The sequence below is a fragment of the Meleagris gallopavo genome, chromosome 4 (assembly GCF_000146605.3).
Source record: "Meleagris gallopavo isolate NT-WF06-2002-E0010 breed Aviagen turkey brand Nicholas breeding stock chromosome 4, Turkey_5.1, whole genome shotgun sequence".
Taxonomy (NCBI): Eukaryota; Metazoa; Chordata; class Aves; order Galliformes; family Phasianidae; genus Meleagris; species Meleagris gallopavo.
The window spans coordinates 69,215,855-69,225,166 of record NC_015014.2 but is presented as its reverse complement, the minus strand read 5'-3'; positions in this window follow the sequence as shown (position 1 = coordinate 69,225,166).

The window sequence follows — 9,312 nt, the reverse complement described above, 5'->3', positions numbered from 1 at the left end:
CTTCCGATCTTTCCTCCAGTGTTTCAGGGTGCTGAGTAAAACCATCTTGGCCACCTGGGCAAACTACTGGCTCATGTTTAGCTAAGCATTAACCAACAATGCCAGGTCCATTTCTTCCACACGGTTTTCCAGCCACTCTTCCGCAAGCATTGTCTGTGGTTTTTGTGGCTGAACTGCAGGACCCAGCACTCGGCCTCACTGATTTTCATCCCATTGGCCTCAGCCTAGCAATCCAGCCTGTCCAGATCTCTCTATAATACCATCATACCCCCAGGTAGATCAACACTTCCTCCCAGCTTAGTGTCATCTGCAAACTCACTGAGGGTGGGTGCACTCAATGCCCTCATCCAGGTCATCAGTAAAGATAGACATAAAATGCTATGAGATAACAAATGTTGAGTGCACAGATTACCGAGTCCAATTATTTCACCATGTTATGGTGAGTGTAATCATTGATTAAATGCTGGATCATTTATTCCCAAGCAATGTTAAGGCTTGCATCATTCCAAGGTATCTCTTTTCATGAACATTCTTAGCTGACAGTAGAAACAAGACAGTTGCGTTAAGCTAAACCCTCAGATTAAATCTAGTCTCCAGGGCAGAGGCAGAGTGATTAGTACTCCTGTTTATAAGCAGAGTTGCTCTAATCTTTTCCTTATAAATTTTCTCCTCCATCTGTTATCCATCAGGGAAGCGAAGTTTTAAGAAATTGTGCAGATAGCTTTAAGGCACTCTGCTTCTTTCAGTAAGCAACATCTTGGCTTGTAAGATGTGTATCTTGGAGATGGAACTTAATTTGCAGAAATTACACCTTTCTTAACCTCTCCTGTTCTCCACCCAAGAACCTGTGCTGAAGACCTGTATAAGGCATTCTCTCACTACCTCTCCTCAGCAGAAAATGAGCTCAATTGTGTTGAAAGATGCAGTGCACAGTACCTGTGCCAAAGGATTAAACTTTCATCATCTGGGTTTGATACTTAGATTCACAAGAGGAAATGAGTGCTAAGCATCTGCTGTATGCCAGGGTATACCGAAAGATTGCAAGCACTCTCTGCCAGTACTTTAAAATAGGGCACATTAGGGTCTTTAAAAATTTTTAGAATAATAGCAGTGAAAAGGCAAAAAAACAGAAAAGCAATCAAGGGAAGAGAGACAAAGAGGTGATAACAAACAACAAAAACGTGTTTGCAGTGTAATTTGTCACTAAGAAAGGACAGGGGATCTCTGGGCTGCCCACGCGTGCATATGCAACACAGATATCAAATCATAGACAGAACCATAAATAGTAGTGACAAATTATTCCCTTGAGAGTCCTGGGGAAAGGACTGACAAAAGTGAATGGTCTTCTGCCATTGACTTTTGTTAACTTCAAGTTTCACAACAGAGTTCACACAATGTTAGGCTTGACGTTTGTTATAGTCAATTTCAGACTACCAAAAATTTCCAGGTAGTGTTCCCATTATTACTCTTTTCTTCCTAAGGTATGTTTCTCAACTCATATTCCAGTTCGTAGGCAAAGCACAAAAAAATATATTAAAATGTCATAGGAATTCTGTACCTTTGGAAAAAGAGTTTTATAACCTCACAGGTCTTCAGCGTTCTTCCTCAGACTCTAGGAGAGAAGAGGATTAACCTGATGGATGTTGTTGTGTCTGGGAGTATCACAGGCAATTCAAATACATTCAAACAAAAAGCCCCCAAAATTGCACCTTACAGAAGAGCTCCTTATGATCTGCTGCAAAAAAAAAAAAACAGATACTAATTCAATAGTTTCTCAAGCTAACCCTTGCAAAGTGCAAAGAACATGATTTATCAAAAAACTGTGGTTTTTATCAAAAAAATGTGGTTACTCTGTGCTCTGCATCCTGCTGGAATAAAGCCATGCACTTATTTCCATCAAAAAACTGTTAGGGCATGTCGTTTGAGGTTAGTTACTGCTTCCTTCTGTCTGCTACAAATTATCATAGCACTGTACATACATTACAATGTAGTGTGTGTGTGTGTGTGTGTGTTTGTGTGGTCAGACTCTTCTTCACTAAGCCTAAATGCATTCAATTCATGTAACAAAATGCACAATTTTTTTTCCCCTGTTACATATAATGCTAATAATAAGGAAAAGGTTCTCTTATTAGACATCTATTTTCAGAACTAACTTGTGTAATTGAATCTGGTTTGCAGAGAACAGGCACTTAGGAGGACAAGATTTTGTTTTAAGAATTCTGTTACCTGAAGAAAAGAAAAACATTTTTGACATTAAGACATGGAATTAAGGAAACTCCTTGCTCCTCCTGCCCTGATTTTTCTACGCCACTATAGGCATCTCACTCCTCTCTGCTTCAGTTCTGAATCTCTAGGATGAATACTGAAGTGGTTCTTCACTTCTCTTGAGTATGTAAGGAATATCTAAAAATATATATAAAAATATATATAAAAATATATTACAGACTTTATTTAGATAAAGAAAACACTCGTTTTTTGTTTGTGGAAGCCTCAGAAAAAAATGGAGCTATCTTGGCTGGGCTGCTAAGTCTCTACAATGCACACATTTGAGCCATTAATACTTCAATTTTTCATAAAGTGAGATTCATTTCACCAGCTAAAAGCTGACAGTCTAATCTATGCTGGCCATCAAGACTCCAGCAATATACAGAGACAGTCAACTCCAGAGGGTAATTTTTCCCACTGACGGTTGACACCTGGCGCTCCACACCACCGCCAACACATCAGCATTTGCGTCACTTGAGATGCTCTTGTGCTGTCCAGCTGGTCTCCAGCTGCCACCCCAGAAGGCCCAGGTCTCCAGGACGTCCCTTGCCTACTCCACCAATCCTACGTGGATGTCTCAGCACCCTACTGCTCTGCTAAAGCTCTTTGAAGTAGCCAAATAATCCCACCACGGTGGAATTCAGCTCTTGGATCGAGACACCTCAGTTAGGTGTTCAACATATGCCTCTGTGTTTGAATCAAGAGCTCAGGCTTACTTCAGAGCCCAGACAGAGCTGCCATCTGCACAGTCAAAGGAGCACAGGCAGTGTGCACAGTCAAAGGAGCACAGGCAGTGTTTCAGCTCCCCAGGAGCAGATGCCAACATCTGTCAGCTGAATAGCTCTACAGGCTCCTCTGGCCACAAAGGACTTGGGATCATCATAACCAACCAAACCTGGGTTTAGTTTCAAAAGACTTTTTCTGCCCCTTTTCCAACTGAGCAGAATTTACTTAAGAAATTAATTTTGTTTATTTATTCAAGAACTTATGGCCAGTTTCTGGCAAGCAATCTTTTCTGCTCTATTAATGCACCAAAACAGAAAAATGACATAATCCCTAATGCGTAAAACTTCTAGCACAAAGAATATACAGACAGAGCAGATACTTAATTACAGAAGAGTGCTAGAAACACCACTATTTTTTGAGTAAGAGAAAAGAAGCCTTTAGTGCTAATCCCTCGTAACAGAAACATCTGTCTCACTGGTATTCAGAATTAAATTCATGTTCCTCCTTCTAACTTGTACTTATTTGGTAACATGGCAACCTTAATGGAAAATAGCATTTATACATCTGGCAATTTAGCTATGATGTTAATGATAGTGAATGGGGTGGGGAGAGGGTTGAAACAGAAGAAGCAGCATCTGATGAGTTTTAAGAAGGATGGTATAAAAGACAGCCTCCAAAACCATCTGTCAAAGTGTCAAGGTGATGGATTTTTAAATGTAAATAGTTTGGTGGTCTTTTTTTTTTTTTTTTTCTCCTTAACCACTCCATTTAGATTATAGTGCATGTGAGAGCAATACAGCAGGCAGGAAAAATAGAGACAACAGAACCACATGGCACCCTCTGTCATCGACCTCACCATGTTTGTTCATTTATTTATGTGTGAATAAGTTGAAGGCACCACCAGATGGTAGTTTGAGAGCACCCACCTGGCAGAGACCATCCTAGATGCAGCCCATTTTTACTGGATAATCTTAAAATACATGACGGAAAGTGACCCCCTGGAATAACATCAACAAAAGCTCACATAGAGACTGTAGCAGGGTTTCCCCATATCTGTTTGAAAGAAATCTGTGCCTGTACGTTTCTCCCACATTAATTTAAAGTCTTATTCAGCATTCAAAGCAGTTTTTTCCTCTGAGCTCTTTGTTAAAAGGGGAGGCAAGGCCAAAACCTGCAGAGCAGGATATAGCTGTTCCCACCCCTGTGTGATGACCTTGGCCTCATTCACTCTCTCAGTTTTAGTGGAACACATTTTTGTGTTCCTGTTCAGAAGGATTGTGCTTCATTATATAAAGTGAGTAGGTGAGTGAACAAGAGTCTCAAATTACAGGTAAAGGTAATTTTACATGTAAATTACAGCAAAAGGTAATGGTAAGTGTTTCACAGAGCAAGAAGAGAGCTTTCCATTTTGAAGTAATTCACTAACTTGACTTCAGCCTTTCACTGTATTATGAGGAAGAGCAGAACAAATTCTCATTCTTAATTCACTTTGTGAGGAAAACCACAACTTGTTTGATATATACTTAGCGGAAGAATTCATTAGTGATACAGGAATTAGAGAAAGAAAAAACCTAAAAATTCTACCAGTAGTTCTGTAGATGCAACTTGACCTTGAATTGCAAACATGCAAGTGGGGTTTCTGAAGTAACGTTCATCGTAATTTGGGCATCTGGCAAAATTAAGGATATAAAGGCAGGAAAAACATCATCAAAATACTACAGCTCCCTGGTAACCCGGGCTCTTTGCCCTTCTCTCTTCTACCAGTGTGAAACTAGGATGAATCATATGAGTTTTCTCTGACACAGTTGTACTGCTGTGCCCACTGCAGCGTTGCTGACTTGTGGTCTTCAGTCATGCAGCTCAGGAAAGGCAATAAAACCTACAGAGAAAGCAGAGCAGCAAGGCTGCAAACTCCTTCGAATCTCCAGTCTGTTGTGGTGACAGACACCTGAACTAGTCCAAAGCTACCCCATGTTCATAACTATCTTAATGAAAATACAGCCCTTGGTATTGACTTGTACCAGTCCAATTTACTTTTCTTTCAGCTTCCCCATGATTGATAAGGCAATGATGTAGGACTGTGTCCCAGGCTGGCGACAAGGAGAATTCAGATAGTACCATAAACATGGACTGCTGTTCTTACAGTGAATCCCCAGAGATTTAATGCATGATTTTCACGGAGTGCAGAAATAGAAATTATCAATGACCACTCCATAACCACTACACGCTCTAGCAATTTGAAGACAAGACTTAAACGAAACGAGACATGCCCTGCCCATCCCTTTCCTGTGGATCTTGAAAACTCTGTCATTTTACTTAACTGGGGCTACTTCTACCAGCCAAAACAAATGCTGCATTCAGAAAGTCTCATCCTGACTATCAGAGTATTACCTTTTCCCCCTCTGCTAGATAAGTTGAAGTGGGAAAACAGATTGTGGCTTCTGCATCCCCTGCTCTCTCCACACAATGGGAATGCGATCACAGCCCCGCTGTGCCCCTGAGGGCAGCATAAAAAGCCTCTTTCTACTTTGTCTTACAGGGTAGGACATCATTATTCTGTGAAACATAATATCTCAACACTTACACCTGAAACACAATCTACTCCCTTCTCTTCATTCTCGCCTGAGCTACTACAGCTCCCCTGTTCCATTACGTAGAGTATTACTTTCTCTGTCTGAAAGCAGGAGGGAAGACATCAGCTGTTATCTTTCAGACGATAAAGATCTTCATTCACGCCTGACGGATTGCAATTTAAGGAAAAAAAAAAACATCCTCCCTTGGGCTCTATGAATGGCAGTGCATTAACATAATGTTAATAGCTCCCAGTCTAGATAACACCATTACCTCTGACAGTAGGAAACTGGGTTTGATAGTTGCTGAGCTGTTTTGATCACCTGTCAGAGAAACATTATGTCTAAGTTTTGCTTCAGTAAAAGTATGTAATTAGCATTTGCAGCCCATCCCTTGCCGAGCTTAAGAGCTGGCACCATATCCAAACACAGGCTTTGGGTATAAGTCCATATTCAGGGCTACAGACCCTGAAACACCATTATATATAACAGAGATTCCCGAGAGATATTTCCTCTCCCTCCCCTCCCAATTTCTGTGTCTCCTGATTTCCCCTCAAGGTGTTGAATTAAGAACACTTGCTCAGGAGGCCCTTGGCACCTTGTTAGGCCTATCTCGCACACTGACTGCCTTACCTTTTGAAGAAGAAGAATCCCAGAGGACCTACAGTAAAAATCTCTGTGAATCTCTATTTTAAGACTATTAATGTTTCAACAGCTTTGACATTTTGGACTCTCTGATTCAATGATTCTGAGCTGTAAGACCTTGAGTTGAGCATTTTTCCATCCTCCTCATCCCCGAACTCATTGCTTAGCTCTACACTTCCCAACAAAAAAGTGCTCTGAAGTTGTGGAATCACAGAATCGTAGGGGTTGGAAGGGACCTCTGGAGATTGTCAATTCCAACCCCCTGCTAAATCAGGATCCCTAAAGCAGATTGCTCAGAAAAGTGCCCAGACAGGTTGTATCTCCAGAGGAGGCTCCTAGATGCCTATCTCTTAGCAACTTGTTCCAGTGCCTCACCACCCCTATTGTTAAAAACTTTTTTCTTTATATCCAGTCTGTATCTCCTCTCTGTTAGTTTGAAACCATTTCCCCTTGTCCTATCTCAGCAGACCCTGCTAAGGAGCATGTTACCAGAATGATGCTTAATGTAAGCAGATGCTTTGCTGAGGGTACACTGGGTGCCACGCTGGGAGCTGTATGGGTAACATCAGCAGTTGAGCATCCCATGTTCTCCTGTTCTGATAATGGAGGCACAGATAATGGAGGCCACCTTCCCTGCTGAGCAGCTGGCTAAAAGCACCCCAAAGGCTGTGATTTCTTGTCACCACAAAACCCTCAAAGCTGGTAGCTCCCACGAAGGCTGCAGCAATCAGAGCGATGCTACACTATTGCCTATGCTTGAGAGCAGTTTTAAAAGCTCAGACATTATGCTCACGTGTATCTTCTCAAGCTTAGTGGACACCATCATGCTAAAGATACACCATCACACAACAAATCAGATCCGGTCTCAGAAACAGCAGCCTGCACCACTTAAGGGCCCCTATACCCACGAGAGGGAGCTGAGAGTCCTCCAGCTGACTTTGGCAGCTGCATGGCTGTGAACAAGAGCTTGGGTCTGCGCTTTTGTTTTCCCTACTTCAGAAATATCTGACACGTGTTTTTCATAAAGCTGGGGGAGAGCAGACAACGTGAGGCAGAAGAAAGGAAACTAGAATGGAAAGAAGTTATGTCCAAATTTTTACACATGATCTAGAGTTTGAAAATAATCTTTTTCCTTTTTTTGCTTAATCACAAAATACCATATTTTTTTGCCCAGTTCTTTGAGTTCCTCGAGTGTTATGACCTATCCAACCTGGCTTTGAGAACCTCCAGAAACAGGGCATCCACAATTGTTCCAGGCAATCTGTTCCAGGGCCACACCACCTTCTGAGTAAAGAATTTCTTCTTTACACATAACCTAAATTTCTCCTCTTTTAGTTTAAAGCCATTCCCTCTTGTCCTATCATTATCTGCTTTTGTAAAAAGCTGCTCTCTCCACTGCTTCCCCTTAATGATGCTCTTCCCACCAGCTTTAAGTCCAGAGAACAGTACAGCACAATTTGAGTTAGGAAGGTGGTGAAAGGATCGAGCAGACCCTAGCAGATGAGTAACACACTGTAATAACACACATCCCCATGGAAATGCACCTGCAAGAACAGGGGCAAGAAACCATACCCTACCATAATCATGGGACTAGGAGGCAGGCATGAAAAATGCTTTGAAAGACACCAAAGAGGTACGAAAAGGCTTAAGAGGCATTGGCATAGCAAGAGTAGTGTGGAAACATCCCATAGATGGAAGATTTATGTTCTTTGTACCTAAACGTCTGTTTTCGTAGATACATACAGACTTTTGCAATGCTCATTGCTGCCCTCTCGTTCAATAGGAGCTTGGCCACTGGGATCTAGAAAAAACTTCTACATTTCCTCCTTGAGCAAAATCCCCAAAGCTTTTGAGGCTGAGAAAAGTGAACAGGATTAGCCTTTAAATGCAGCGTATACTCAATTTTGAGATGAAAACTGCATCTTGTGATATTTGCTGTAGAAGGACGCACTCTCATCAGTTCTGCAGACATCAATCAGAATGAAGTGAGAACAAACCCATATAAAAATTTCATCTTTATAAGACTTGATGAATGGCAGAATACAGTAAAGAATGGTTCTATTGCATATGCTCCCTTGATCTGTCATGAAGCTTTGTAACATAAGAGGTATTGTACTTATGGCAGCCGTGTAACAAATTACCATTTAAATTCTCAGTAGACAAATAACTGTGATTTAGTGCTCCTCTAGCAGCAGATCACTGCAAATATCACTTAAAATTGTCAGGAAATCCCACGATGTCTCTCTTAGGCCTTGCTGAATTCAGGAGGTTTTCCTCATCTATTTGACCAAGCTTTGGTTGAGGTCTTTAAAACTGATTTTCATCCCAGTGAATCTGCTGGTATCAGTGGAAGTGTTTGTGGGGGGTCAATCTGCTATTGAATTAATAAATAAAATTAAGGAAAACAAACATAGTATCAGGGTCTTTATGTACTCAGTGCAAAGGCTGCAACTGAATTACTGTAGGAAATGCTCTATTTCAAAGCTGTAACAGAACTTAATTTAAATGGTGTTTCCTGATGTATTTTTTATAATTACTGAGACTGCATTACACCTTGGGTGAGGCCAGAAATCCAGCAAGAGCAGCAGGTAGAAATTAGTTCCCCTGTTCCCAATCCATCAGTTGAACATTTCCAACACAGGGGCAGTAATCCCATCTCTTCCTTCTTCACTTATTCTGAAGACTGAATAAAAAGCTGCAGCCCAGAGAAGAGAGCCCAGAGATTTTGGAGGTGAAAATGGCCCCATGAGGTTCTTCACAGTCAAAACCAAGTCTACTGCGGACTGAAATATGAAATGTAATTTGGAAACTATCTTTCTCTCCAAGGCAATGAGACCATTTCATGAAAAGAAGTGCCATTTTCTCAAGTTGTAAATGGATGGTAGCACATTCACACAAATGTGTATGTTCAGTGAAATCCTCACACTCTTAGGTGTATACTCCACTTTTGACCAAACATAGTAATGGCAGAGCAGAGCCAAGGAACTCCGAATTGTCTTTCAGACCATTATGTCTCCATTAAAGGGGTTATATTAATGACATTCTGATAAAGATGAGGAATTTTCTGTTTAACAAAGCTGTTTGACTTGTCCAGAAATCCTTAAAA